This window comes from Lynx rufus, unplaced genomic scaffold, assembly GCF_022079265.1.
Source record: "Lynx rufus isolate CCGP_SWC_20201006 ecotype Redwood Valley unplaced genomic scaffold, mLynRuf1.p SCAF_5, whole genome shotgun sequence".
NCBI lineage: Eukaryota > Metazoa > Chordata > Mammalia > Carnivora > Felidae > Lynx > Lynx rufus.
In genome coordinates, this window is record NW_025814867.1 from 140,419,352 (window position 1) to 140,434,076 (window position 14,725).

At 40.2% G+C, this 14,725-nt stretch overlaps 1 protein-coding gene across 7 annotated transcripts in view; it reads right to left on the reverse strand.

Annotated features, from left to right (window-relative positions):
* The window catches only part of APP (amyloid beta precursor protein), a 272,775-nt gene that overhangs the window by 64,230 nt on the left and 193,820 nt on the right, over positions 1-14,725 (reverse strand). The window lies entirely within an intron of this gene.

Genomic DNA, 14,725 nt, shown 5'->3' on the forward strand with positions numbered 1-14,725 from the left:
GACAGAGACACAGAGAGAGAGAGAGAGAGAGAGAGGAAAAGAGAGAGAGAAACCCAAGAAGGTTCTGTGCTCTGCTCTCAGCACAGGGCCTGACGTGGGGCTGGATCCAACAAACCATGAGATCATGACCTGAGCCAAGATCAAAAACCGGATGCTTAACTGACTGAGCCACCCGGGCGCCCCCAATTACTTATGTTTCTGACTGCTTTCTTGAACTGTGACATCTTTCAGGGCCAGATTTGGTCTGTCTTTATCAGGGATCACACAGCACCCAGTGCCTGATGCAGAGAGGGTACCGTGTACTTGCTTGCTTTAGCTGTCTGCAGGCCACCTTCCTACACTTAAGAAAGGAAACAAATACAATAAAAAGAAAATAAGCCTGTGCTCATCTGCCTTATTTCTTTCATCCTACAAGAAACGTATTTCTCCATAATTCCAAAAAAAGGCAGACATCACAGCTAGCAACATAGCTTTTGGCAATGCATCATTATAATTCTCATTTGTACTCTGAAGTCTAGTTGAATCTACAAATCAGAGAATGATCTTTTAAACTCCAGAGCAGAAAAGTAATAAAAGAGATAACAACTGACCAGCTACATTGATTATATATATGTACATATGTGTGTGTGTGTGTGTGTGTGTGTGTGTGTGTGTGTATTTAAAAGACGATTCGTTTAACGGCAGGATATTATTGAATATAATGGATACTTTATATGCAGGATTGTGCAGTCAGGATATTACAAACCCTTGATCCCCTTGCTTGTTATTTAACAACAAGCCTTTAAAAAACTCCCTCTAGGAGGGAGGCAAACCATAAGAGACTCTTAAATACTAAGAACAAACTGAGGGTTGATGGGGGGTGGGGGAGAGGGGAAAGTGGGTGATGGGCATTCAGGAGGGCACCTGTTGGGATGAGCACTGGGTGTTGTATGGAAACCAATTTGACAGTAAATTATATTTAATATAAAAAAATAAATAATTCCCTCTATTTCTATCATGATGATCCCTCCAAGGCTGGAGACAGAAGGGATCTAATTGCATCTATTCACAATGTCCCTGCCCCTGATGTGTGCAAGCTGATTGACTGCATGTGCTTTCTTAGCTCTATTTCATTATTTTCTCTTGAAAAGGCTTCATTGTTTTGAGGAAAATGGAAATTTTTTTTCTTTTAAAGAGTTCATATAAGAAAAAATACTTCAATTAAACATAAGGATTGCTTTCTTATAACCTTCTTTCCTTCTTATTTATTTTGCAGCCAGTCACCTATGAATGTTTCTATAAGGCATTTTGTCTTGAAACGCCGGTCACCAAAGAGCGTGTGCACCAGAATATAAAGGCGCCACACTGGCCTTGTCATTACTGCATTAAAGCCGAATCTCAAATTGGACAATGGAGGGGTAACTTCTGACAACTAACATTTGGGTCTCCCCTTTTTCTTCCACTATCGCCCAAAACAGCACACATTCCCACTTGCAAATTATTACTGTTAATATGAATTTTAAAATGAATTTGAGAGTCCCCCATATTATCCAGGCCTCAAATTTTTCTTCTGTGCAATTCAGATAAGAGTACCTTTCATACAGAGTACACTGAGTATTAACCACGTTCTGTGTTAGCTGTCGAGGGTAATGCTTAGTTCACGGCAGGTGCACAGTACACATCTATTTCTTCCCCTCAGTCCTTGCCTCCAATGCCCAGCCCCTTGTCTTTCCTCTAAGCAGTAACGGCTCAACACTTATTGGCTATTTATATGAATGAGTGAGACCATGTGCTTTATGCATAGTAACTCACCAAATCTTCCCATCAACCCTATGGCTGGGGTTTTATCATAGATAAAACACAGCACAAAGAAGGTACAGGGTTATATGGCTGGTTACACAGCCAGTTACAGAGCTAGTCCGTGGTACAGTGAGAACACAGAGTCTGGCTCTGGCTCTTAACCCTGTTCTCCCGATCTGCTAAGTGATCATGCCTTTCAAGGAAACTCTAACATGGGTCAAGCTAAAAATAATTCCAAAAGCAACTTGCATAGTTGAAGACGGAGGGAAATAACTGAGTGGTTAGAAATGAGTCTGTTCTAGGAGTCCTCGCCTAAATCTCTAGTGCTTACAAGCTCAGATGATATTCTTTGGGGACATGATCACACCCACTCTTGCCATTGTGCAGAAGACCATCCAGATTTAGCTTATTCAGTCTCTCAACTGCTGTTCCTGCTTTCTGGCGCTCCATTTTCAGCTAGTGTGTCAGATGTAGGGAGGTGAAATGGCAAGACAGGAATGTCCTTTGTCGATTTGTTTAGGATTACTAGAAAACGATTAAAGGTATTAGTTAAAAGTCAGGCTTTTATGACACGCACAGATTCTAGTTCTCAATCCATCCTTCCTTACTTATCGCCTATTAAGATGGAAAATTAAATGGTCATTGTGTTCACGTGTTTAAAATTGTTTATCTTATTTAACACCAACATTTCTTCATTTCAGAAATATATTTCTAACTTCCCCCAACAAATCCCTAGAGCTTGACAATGAACCAGAAGCACACCAGGATCTCATGATTCCCCAAGGCCTCAGCATGGCTTGCCCTCACTTTACCAGGAAACAAAGCTCCGGCAAGAATAATGAGCCCTAAGAGCCCATTGTAAGCTATGACCTCATCATTGTTTATATGAGCTCAGACACACATTGTGTGTGTGTGTCTAATATAAACATAAGCCTTTTTCTTCCTAATGCCTACGCCTCGGGACATGAGATAATTCAGGAAGACATTACCATGCCCCTCAATAAATGAATTACATGGTTCTGCTCGGTTGATGCATCCATGCAAACACATTTCTAAGAATCGTGCTTAGAAATGAAAAAAAAAAAAATCAGATTAGCTCTTATGTTGGAACAGGCAGATATATCACACCAAATAAAATGGTGGTTATGTCTGCACCTGAGAAACAAATATCATTCTTAGGTAACAAAGAAAAACATTAACATTTCTCTATGCTTTTATATCTTTCATTTGCTTTAAGTTAAAAAAAAAAAAAAGCCAAAAAGGGCGTTGCCTTTGGTATATGATTCATTGCATATTTTAATCAAAGAAGTAATTGCTTTTACCACTTTTAGCCAGAATACAGAATTACCAAGGATTAAAACGAGTTATTTCTAGAGATGTACCATCCATGCATTTCAGGATAAAAGGGAATCTCTCGGGGGTTTATTTCATTATGCTAAGACAAACATAAGTTTCTTAAAATTGTAATTAAAAGCACAGTAATATACAAAAATAAGAGAAAAAAAAAACATCTCTACAGAAATGTATTCTCTTAAAGTAAATGATTCTACTATTGTCACAATAGTTACATTTATGACAAGATTGTTCGGATGATTAGAAATACGAGCGTAAGAATTCAGTGGTTCAAACATATTCACAGGAAACAGAGTGTAAGGAACCTGTGTTTAACCTCTATGCATTTACTTCCAATCATTCTCAAGTCTTTAAATCTTCCGTAACTAGTAAATCACGTTTTTTTTCCTGACAAATTTCCCTTATTTCACAATTTACATATTGTACATATAAATACTACAATCTGATTACATTGGCATAGGATGGCTGATCTTATTATTAAAATTTATAGCAAAGAGCAGAGAAAATAAAAGGAAAAGATCTGCCCCAGGGGGACTAATTACATCCAATCCGTTTTTATCGTCACTATTGTTTCCGGGTGTTTAGCCCGTAACAACAAAGTGTCTATTTGCATGTGATGTGACACTTTTCAGTTTGCACTAAATTCACTTCACTATCACAATGCATTTTCAAAAATCATTTCAGAAAGAATTTCTTAACGGATTGAGACTGGGCATTACTAAAATGGATTAGATTTAACCTAAAATAGAAGATTTATCTTTTGGAACGTTAACCATTTTCTTTTCTTGGAACAAGAGCATAACTCTGGCTGCCGGCACAGATCCTGGCACAATTTGGTTGCTAAAAATGTTTGTTAATTAAATTATCGAATAACCTAGACCTAATTGTAATTTCACGCGTGGTTCCAGTAACAAAATCTATCCTTCATGGTATCTGAGTTGATAATAAGCATCTCTCCACTAAGACGCACTCCCGATTTTCATGAGACATACTGATTTTTCAACCCCACTTGACCTATCTATCCAGTATGCTGGAGTCCTTTAGAACGTTGTTTTAACGAGGAACACTTCCCAGAAAATATTTCATGCACTCCATGGCACGTTCAAACTAATATCAACAAGAATTCATCTCATTAATTTCAAAAGATGACATAGCTCGTCTTATGGTTTGGGTTTTGATGCCAGGTTGATGTAAATAATTTTGAAGGAAAGTTCATGGCCCTCCTCTATAAAATGTAACATTAAAAAAAAATGATTTCCCCTCTTCTCAACTGTATTGCCTTTTCACTGGGTTTTTATGCAATTTCATACATTTCGTGTTGCTGGACTTGGGGTCAATCACACACGTCTAACTGATTCCATGCAATCATGTCTGGATGTGCAGTTCATGTGGGAGGCATATTAAAACATGGCCAACTGATCCTATTTTACTCCATGCTTTATGCTTGATTTGGAAATCTGGCATCTTATCACAATACACTTGTGTCTTAAGCCATTTTCCCGAGGAGAGGGAATGATATGTCAAGAGTCTTTAAAGGCACTGGGTGTAATCTCACCAGGGAGGAGGAAATAAATGGGTCACTTTATGAGGAGCACCCGAAACTTTCCAGGTGGCTAGGGACCTATTCATAAAGCCGCCTCCTGGAGCATTAAATTGCATCCCACTGGTTTCTAACCATGTAACCAGGAAACTTAATTGCCTATCAAGAAAACACAAGTCTCTCCTGTTTTCACAAACAGGCTAAGGCCATTATTTTCATCTTGGATTTCAAGAAATCTTAAGCATCTAAATGTAAAATGTATACAATTTCTGTGCAGGTTTTAAAAAACACCCTTAGAGTTAAACCTTTCTCTGCTTGAGATGGTCTCAGTTAAGTTCTTTTCGATACTTTGGCCCTCAGAATTTCAGCATTTCACAAGTACCTTCACTGTTGCAAGAAAAATCTGGGGGATAAAAGAGACAGTCAGGGAAGCGTCCACGGGAACCTTTGGATCACAGCTGTGTTTGTCTTTAAAGATAGGAGTTGAACTAAATTTTTAAAGTTCACTGCAAAATTCATCCACATTCCTTTCTTCAGAAGAGCACATACACGATTTCTGTAGTTTAAAATGAGTTTACGAAGGCAAATGACAATTCTACGCCAAGTTGAACACTGAAGGAAGTCTTGAGGAAGCGGCCGGGGAAATGGCACCAGATTCTTGGGCCTGCCTCCATTCAGTATTTCTCAAGGTTGGAGAACAGGGAGGCATTAGATATCCTCCCCTCCCCGCCTATCCAGGTAACTGCTTCGGCTCTTGGCCTTGTGCTGTTAACAGAAGACGGTGGCCCCCAGGAGAACAGAAAGTCATCTTCTACCCCTTCCCTCCTCCACAGGGAAGTGGACTTCCTAACAGGGACTTGGCAACAATGCCTCCGTTTCTGGTGTTTTTACAGTATATTCTAGCCTTTCTCTTCTCAGGGAGGAAGGTATCTCCCTACTTCACAATCTCAGCCCAACCTCTGATTAATCCTTTTGTTTTTCGAATATGGCTAAGAAAGCTAGAACAAGGCTAATTGTAAAAGAGAACAATTAGCCCCATTTTGCAAATGAAGGAGGAAGAATCCTTTCAATTAAGTCGTCTGTTCCAAGTTACAGGTTTTATGGATGGCGAACCTGGGAATTAAAGACAGGTGTTGACATCTACTATAAAATTTAGAAAATAAGAGTGGTTTTAATCTAGTTGTCAGAAATCATTTTTTCTGGGTACAGTGACATCATAAGGAAATCTATTATTTGGTCTCTTTCCCTAGTCTTTGACACAGAGCTCCTAAAACTCTAGTAATTTCCTGAGTGACAGGGGTGACAGGAACATCTTTTTTCAGAATATTCAGTCTGAGCCTCTGGTTCCTGCCACAGGAGCTTCTAGGACCCCTGAAGCGATAAAGTGTTGTCTTTGGTACACTCTCCCAGTGACTCTTGGAGGATGGTTCAAACCCAGTGATTAGAGGTTTGGAATTTTTAGTTCCACCCTCCTGAGAGGGGAGAGGGACTGGAGATTGAGTTCAGTCACCAAAGGCCGGGGATTTAATCCGTTGTGCCTACCTAATGGAACCTCCCCATAAAAAAAATGCTCACAGTGGGGTTCAGACAGGTTCCCGTTTGGGGAACACAGTGGGGTGCCAGGAGAGCACAGACAGAGCGGACATCCCAGTGCCCCATCCCTTCCCCTACGCCTTGCCCCATGTGTCACTGCCATCTGGCTATTCCTGGGTTATATCCCTTAGAATATGTTGCTAACAGTAAGTAAAGCACTGATCTGAATTCCGTGCGTTGTTCTAGTAAATTATCAAACCCAAGAAGGGGGTCGTGGGAACCTCTGATGCATGGCTGGTTGGTCAGAAGGAAAAAATGTGAGTGAAAATCTGAGACTTGGGATGGGTGGCTGAAATGGGGGGGCAGTCTGGTAGGACGGAGCCTCAATCTGTAGGGCTTATGCTAATGATGGGGAGTGTCATAATCATCAAATGTGAGGGGGAAAAAAAATCCTCACATTTGGTGTCAGAATATGGAGAGTAGAGTCACACAGACCACAGCTATAAATCAGCGAAGACAGCATACAGAACTGAAATTCAACACCTGATCCAAACCCAGGATCAATGCTTTTGGATCAACTGTAGCATCCACTCGATGTGGAGCTTAGATCAACCAAGCTGAGAGCCAAGAAGGGCCAGAAATTCTCTGGAGTTGCAGGTACTCAATTCTTATTTAGGCAAGCAGTGAAACACGCTGAAGCTCTTCATGACGAGTTGGATTATTAATACAACCCCAAAGGCAAAGCCTACGGAGTTAATGGAGGAAACCATAAACGAAGCACGTTTGAAAGGATACCACAGAACTTTGTGCAATGATTTGCCAAGTGGTCTGATCACCCCACAAATGCCAACTGTGACATAATCTTGACTTTTTAGAAGAGAGGTAAAATAGTATGTTTCCATTTTGCATCTCCATACTTGCATTTTGGCATTTTTGCTTCCCACATCCTCCAACTGGCTGCACCACGCTCAAAGACGCGTACCTTCATATCTCTTTTAATTTCCCCCTCTCCTCACACTCCAGCTAACCACAGCGCCTTGACCTACTGGAAACATTAATGCGAGGAAACCCAAAACAATGCTTATAAAAACCCAAATGCAATTAAATTCATCAGTGGATGAACATCATGTGCGTGCATGTTTCTAAGGGGAAGACCCGGGCTACTATCTGCCCCCACAGGGTAGACGTCTGTGAGGCCAGAAAGGTAAGTAACCCCTACGTCGTTAAATAATGCGCTATTATGCATTTGTCTGAAAAACATTTACGTTTTCGTGATGGGTTTTGATTTTCAAGGATGAAACGAAAACAGATGTCATCATATAAATGTGTACATGCAACCTATCCCGGAAAGAAACAGGACATCCCAGTGCTGTAGGGTTTGACAGTATCCGATGAAGAGCCCTTCCGACTTTGAAGGCAGTCCCAAAGCAGGGCTCTGCGGTGGAGGGAATCCGGGTGATGAATGTGGATTCAGGGGCACAGGACAGCTTTCAAGCTAACGCCTTCACTACATATTTCGTAATTTTCTGTTTAACTTAATTCAATTAAAAACAGAAAGCACTAGTGTCTCTGGTTTCATATCGCCTGCTGGTCTTTAGATCCGTCTATCAAGATTGGTACAGATTCAAAGCAAGGTAAGGCGGTCATATTAAGAGGTTTTACGGAAATAGTGTGCAAATCAGTCAGCAGAGTCTCTAGGATTTTGTCCAATGAATGCTAATTCTCCTGTTTTCCTTTCCATCTGTTTGTTACTGGGTCTGTCCTTAAAAGCTCTTAAGTTAGGGGCGCCTGGGTGGCTCAGTCGGTTAAGCATCTGACTCTTGGTTTCGGCTCAGGACATGATCTCATGCTTTCGTGAGTCTGAGCCCCACCTCGGGCTCTGTGCTGGCAGTGTGGAGCCTGCTTGGGATTCTCTCTCTCTCCCTCTCTCTCTGCCCCTCCTCCACTTGTACTATCTCTGTCTCTCGCAGGATAAATAAATAAAATTAAAAAAAATTTTTTTTTTAAAAAAGCTCTCAAGTTAATGAGTCTCCTTGTGCCCACCAATTTTACAAATTGCAACTAAAAATAAATGAATGATGAATGGATGAATAGTAAATATGTAAGGTTTAAGATAATTACTTATATATCTCAAAGGTGATTTTCAACCTAGCAGTCTTTTAACTTTTAAGTACATTCATATCAGCTTTACAAAGTCTGTATTATACTGAAAGCTTGAGGATAGAATGCCTCAAACATCTTGGGACTCTTCTGTCTCAGGTCCTTCACATATGAAGAACTAGGCAAATGGTTTTTAACTTATTTCCTGTCCCTTATATTGAGGTGCAGATGTACCAGATTTACCTTGGCATGTGGATGCATGCTGTCTGCATATATTCTATAAATGCTCATATCTCTTTTTGGACCCGAAGCGATTAGCAGAAAATGAAGAGTTGTAGGGAGAAGGGCAGTTTGCAAGGTTACAGGAAAACTTTTTAAAATGGCCAAGTTAAACGCCTCTGTTTCGCACTCATGAATTTCTGTCCTTGATTTTCTCCAATTATTGTGCTGCTTCTCATTGGATATTTATTTCCCTGCTGTTAGAATTCACTAAACAGCACTGAGCAAAATCTCCACCTAGGGACAAAACCATGTTCCTTGATGATAAATCTCACAAGTCGTTACATTAATGCCCTACCAAGGAATTCTATGAGGCAGTTTTCCGGAATCTCAGGAAATTTAACATTTGGCTGAACTAATCAGAAATGAGAAAGGAAAGAGTGTTGGTGCTAAAGGAACTTCTTATCCCTCAGCTGAATGTTGGAAGTCTGAATGTGAATGTGAGGCATCCGATATAAGCATGAAATTAATTTTAGCGCACAGAAGATGACTGCAATTGTGAGACACTGGAAAACACCACCACCACCACCACAAACACACAACACCAGGGGCACACAGACAAGACAGATCTACACGAAAACATTTCCTCATTCTCACTTCCATGTAGAAAATGCTTCAAAGTCCTCTGTGGTCAAGATGATAATTAGAACGCTGTCTAATGGAAGATCTGGAATAAGTATCTGTAAAGACACCGAGAATCTCTGAATTATAAAGAAAGCTTTTGTTATTTGGCTCCCATGTTTAACACATTTCAATTCTTACTAATTAGGAATTCCTAAGTTTTTTCAGACCTCAGCCTACCATGTTTATCTTAAACAGAAATTCTGATCTAGCCTTTAGTTTAACTGTACGGGGGCCTGCTAAAGGCTAACTGGTCTGCATATTGAAGAGAATGATGGACAGTAAGGCAACAGCTTCGTCTTCTCTCCGTCTGTGAAGTGGAATCCTGACAGTTACAAAAAGGAAGGCTCAGATCACATTCAGCTCATCATTCATGAGGCCGTAAGGTGACTCAATATGAGCTCTGATAAAGTAAGAAGTGAGAAGCATAGGTAGAGAGATCTGGTGGCCAAATGATAATTCAGTTTTAAGTTGTACTTAAGTTTGGTAGTGGTCGAAGAGTGGCGGAAGGCTGACCATGTGTGATGCAACTCTGGAGAGGAATTTAACAATTCTAGGGGAAAGAGAAAGGGTGCAACTCCTTGATTTTCCAAGGAAACTTTAAGAAAAGAGTTAAAATGAAAGGGGCTGGTCCTTAGAAGAGTCAGTCGCCCTCTACAGATTAATAGTTTATCCTGAGTGCAAAGACCAAACTATTCCTGAGGAAATTCAACTGTTTTATCTCCTGTGATGTTGGAAGTATTTGGACATGGCAAAATTCTAAGTATAATTCCAATGCACTTTTAGATTAGCCATTTACGGTATTGGCCAGCAGGCACATAATTAATTAAAAAGGAAATTTTAGAACATAAAGCACACACAGCCATGGGGACTCACAAATGAAATTCATAGTACGGCAAGGAATTCTAGCTGCATGAAAACATCATCAAAACATCATCAGATAACACTTCCAAGCTTGGGTTCAAAATTATAGATAAAAATACAGATTAAATATGAGCCTCAAAGATGAAAACAATCCACGTTGTTTCAGATTCCCATGTGCCAAGGCCAGGACGGGCACAGTATGGTCAGGGTTAAGGGGATAATTATTTTGAAGGTGCTATCAGCTATAGAATCCACAGAAAAAACACTGACTAATTCATTTCCTATATTCAACTAACATTTACTGAATACTTCATCTTTTCCAGGCACTGTGTTAAGCATGAGGGAGATCTCAGAAAAATGTATTTATGGCTCCAATATAAGATGCCACCTTCCTTGGACAGTAACCGGCATGCTCCTGATTTGTCTTTTAACAGGAATACAGAAAAGTCCTTAAAAGGGGACTTAGAATTTTCTTGCATTTTTTCCGAAGTGCAGAGCCAGGTCCAGCTATATGTTAAAATAAACACGTGAAATAAAATTTAAATTAAGATGCTCATTAACTTAAACATGGCAGGTGATGGGGGTGCCTGGGTGGCTCAGTCTGTTCAGTGTCTGACTTTGGTTTAGGTCATGATCTCACAGTTAGTAGGTTTGAGCCCTGCATTGGGATCTGTGCTGACAGCTCACAGCCCGGTGCTTGCTTTGTATTATGTGTCTCCCTCTCTCTCTGCCCCCCCCGCCGACTCATGCTGTCTCTCAAAAATAAATAAATGTTAAACAATTTTTTATTTTTAATTTAAAATTTAATTTTTAATTTAAATTTAATTTTTAATTAAAATTTTCTTTAGTGTTTATTTATTACTGACAGAGAAGAGAGAGAGAGAGAGAGAGAGAGAGAGAAGGTGGGGAGGGACAGAGACAGAGAGGGAGACACAGAATCCGAAGCAAGCTCCAGGCTCTGAGCTGTCAGCACAGAGCCTGATGTGGGGCTCAAACTCAACGAGCCATGAGATCATGACCTGAGCTGAAGTCAGACACCAACCAACTGAGCCACCCAGGTGCCCCTAAAAAAGAATTTTTTTTTAAAATGGCAGGTGATAGCAAGATTGCAGCCCCATGACTATCCAGCCCCAGTTTTTATTACATGGGAGAGTTTTATGCATTTCTAGGGAAGAATTCAATAGACTTCTTGGATCAATCAACAACAATCTGATTTTTTTGACAGTAAAATAGCCCCTAATCCAGTCTTTAATTTTTATTTCAAATTAACATGATGTTTAATTCTGCATGAAGAGATCAACAGGCCCAGAATGAATACGATTGTGACCAGTCTGAAAGTATCCCCTTTGGTAATACAGGAAGCTTTGGCAAATACTCTTCTCATCACCATCTTTCCTGTGATGGCAGATGGGACAGAACTGAAAATTCTGAAATGTGCTTTGGTGCAGGACTCCATTCAGTCCCCATCTTATTTTTAGCTCCATCAATGACCACACTGCAAAGACCCTACTTCAGAGACCGGACTTTCAGCTGGAACATTCCAGTAAACTGTCAGTGATTGAGATTCTGGTCTCAACACCCACACCCAGCCCTGCTCTGGCAAACGATCCTAACGGCCCTGACTCCAAAATCAAGTACTCTAGAAAAAGAGAGTAACCAAGGAACTTCTTCTCCAAACGCATGTAAACAGGATTTTACCGAACAGTGCTAGGACAGAGACTGTTTTTCTGAATAGAACATGAAAATGCTAATGTGATATTCTTTTTCAAAAGCCTTTTGTTCAGAGAGGAAGTGTGGTCTAGTAAGAAGGCACTCCAGTGGTCGGCTGTGACAGCTCCACCCTGTCCATGAACCAGTGTGGTGGTGTCACCCCGGACCAGACACTCAATCTCAGTGATGTCACTGGTAGAACAAGGTCAATTCAATCTCACTATCTATACAAGAGTACTGGAAGCTCTTCTATGGTTCCTCCGAGCTTTCTGGGCTGTAACTTTAGCATCAAAGGAAAAATCAAAATGAGGAGAATCAGTGTAAGTGGGAGACTTTTTGGTTTAGTCACATCATACATGCCAACTGCTGCTTTCGGCCAAGATGGAGTAATGAGAACCAGATTTACCCGACCACCTATAACAACCAAAATATGGACAAAATATACAGAACTATGCTTCTAAAAGACATCTGACATCAGGTGAAGGACAGTGAACACTGAGAAAGGGGACATGAAGGAGGTGAGCTCTAGAACTGAAGGAGTGCTGGGGAGGACTGAGTTGCTCAGAGAACCCAGAGAACCCACAGGGACATTACCCTATGCAAAAAGTAGCTGACTCATGATCAAAGCACGCAAGTGAAAGAATCCAGCTGAGACCATGGGGGAAAAAAAACACCCAAAAAGATTAGCGGCAACAGCGCCTGGTGTTCACACCGGGTCAGGGATAGCACCTATTCCCACCATCCAGATGGGAAAGCTCAGTGTTCACAGTAGATTACTCAGAAGAATCTTACCTCTGTATTGCTGAATGAGCCATAAGCTGATAACTTGCCCTGAACCCACCTAACAAGTCTTAAAAGCAAAACCCAAAAGGATCAAACCGTTTCTGAGTACTTTAACATTACAGAACAAAGCTCAAGAACAGAGGTATACAGGGGCACCTGGGTGGCTTAGTCGGTTTAGTATCTGACTTCAGCTCAGGTCACGATCTCGTGGTTTGTGAGTTTGAGCACCATGTTGGGCTCGAGCACCAAGCCCGGGGCCTGCTTCAGATCCTGTGTCTCCCCCTCTCTCTACCACTCCCCGGCTTGCACTCTGTCTCTGTCTCTTTCTCCAAAAATGAATAAACATTAAAAAATATATATAAAAAAAATAGAGGTGTACAAAAGTACCCAGCACTCAACAAAGTCAAGTTCACGATGTCTGACAGCCAATAAAAAACTACTAGGTATGAAATGAAGGAAAATACTACATATAATGAAAACAATCAACAAAATCAATCAAAATTGACCCAAAGCTGATATTAGAGGTAGCAACCAAAGATATTAAAAGTAACTATAAATGCATTCCAAAAGTTTAAAAACTTAGGTGAAGAAATGAGAGATATGAAAATAACAAACAAAAGCCAGACTAAACTTCTAGATGTGAAAGCTACACTGTGGGAGACAAAAAACAGCCATATGGGATAAATAGCTGACTGAAATACACATGGCACATCATAATCAAATTGCTCAAAACTGGTGATAAAGAGAAAATCCTCAGAGTGGCCAGATTGAAAAAAAAAAAAAGATATATTATTTACAGAGATAAAGAAAAGGGTATTAGCATTCTTGTTGGAAACCATGCAAATAAGACAATGGAACATCATCATTAAAGTAGCTGCAGAAAACTTCTACTTATAATTCTATACCCAGCAAAAATGTCTTTCAAAAACAAAAGTGAAATAGAGATCTTTCCAGGTATACCCAAGCAAAAGAATTCTTCACCAATCTACATGCATTAAAAGAAACTTTCAAGGAAGTCCTCTGAGTAGAACGAAGATAATTCCAGATGGATCTATGCAAGGATTAAGGAGCACCAGAAATGGTAACTATCTAGATAACTATTTTTCTTATTATGTAACTCTTTAAAAGATAATTCATTGTTTAAAAGAAAACTAACAATAATGTAGTATGGAAAAAGTATGGCAACAACAGACCAAAGATTGGGAAAGGGGAAATGGAAGAATCTGATGAGGTTCCTGTAATGTACATGAAGTGGCATAGTATCACTTGTGCTGGTATAATATTGGGAAGTGTTAGAAACATTTTCTAAAACTCTGAGGCAAACGCTAAAATAACAAAAGAAAGAGTTACAGTTCTAAAAACCCTACAATGGGCATATAAGAAAACCATAAAAAAATATCTTATTAGTCCAAAAGTTGGCAGAAAAAAGAAGAGAAAGGGAACAAAGAATAGATGAAACAAATAGGAGATGCAGCAAGACGACAGATTTAGGCATAACTGTATCAATAACTTCATTACATGGTGTTCACAATTTTAAAAGGCAAGATTCAACTGCATGCTGCCTATAAGAAATGCACTTCAACTGTAAAGACAGGTTCCACGAGGATGGAAAAATGATATGCTATGATAACACTGATCAGAAGAAAGCTGAAATACCTTTAATATCAGACACAGTAACTTCACAGCAAAACACAGTACCAGGGATAAAGAGGTCATGTCATAATGATAATGGGGGGGGGGGCGCGAAGGAGGACGTAAGAGCTCTGGATGTTTCTGCGCCTAAAAACAAAGCCTCAAAAATATAAAAAGCAGAAGCTGATAGCATCACATGAGAAAATAGCAGAGATTTTAATGTCGCTCACTCAGTAACGGATAAACTAACGGACATAGTACACACACACTCCCGCTCAGAATGTTCCTTATGTCCAAAGTAAACTCTCCCATGAAGCCTCACTGAGGAGATCTGCTTACATTGCTCAGGAAGCCTTTCTGGGCATTTATTGCTGAAAACCTCAAACAAGGCTTCTTCTCTGTGGACACTATAACTGATGAGGGTTTCCCACCAGAGAATATGACTGCTTCCCTCAGCAGGAAACTTGAGTTCTAGTTCCTCAAAATCCTGACAGAAATCCTAACAGCCCGACCACGCCCCAACTCTTCTTA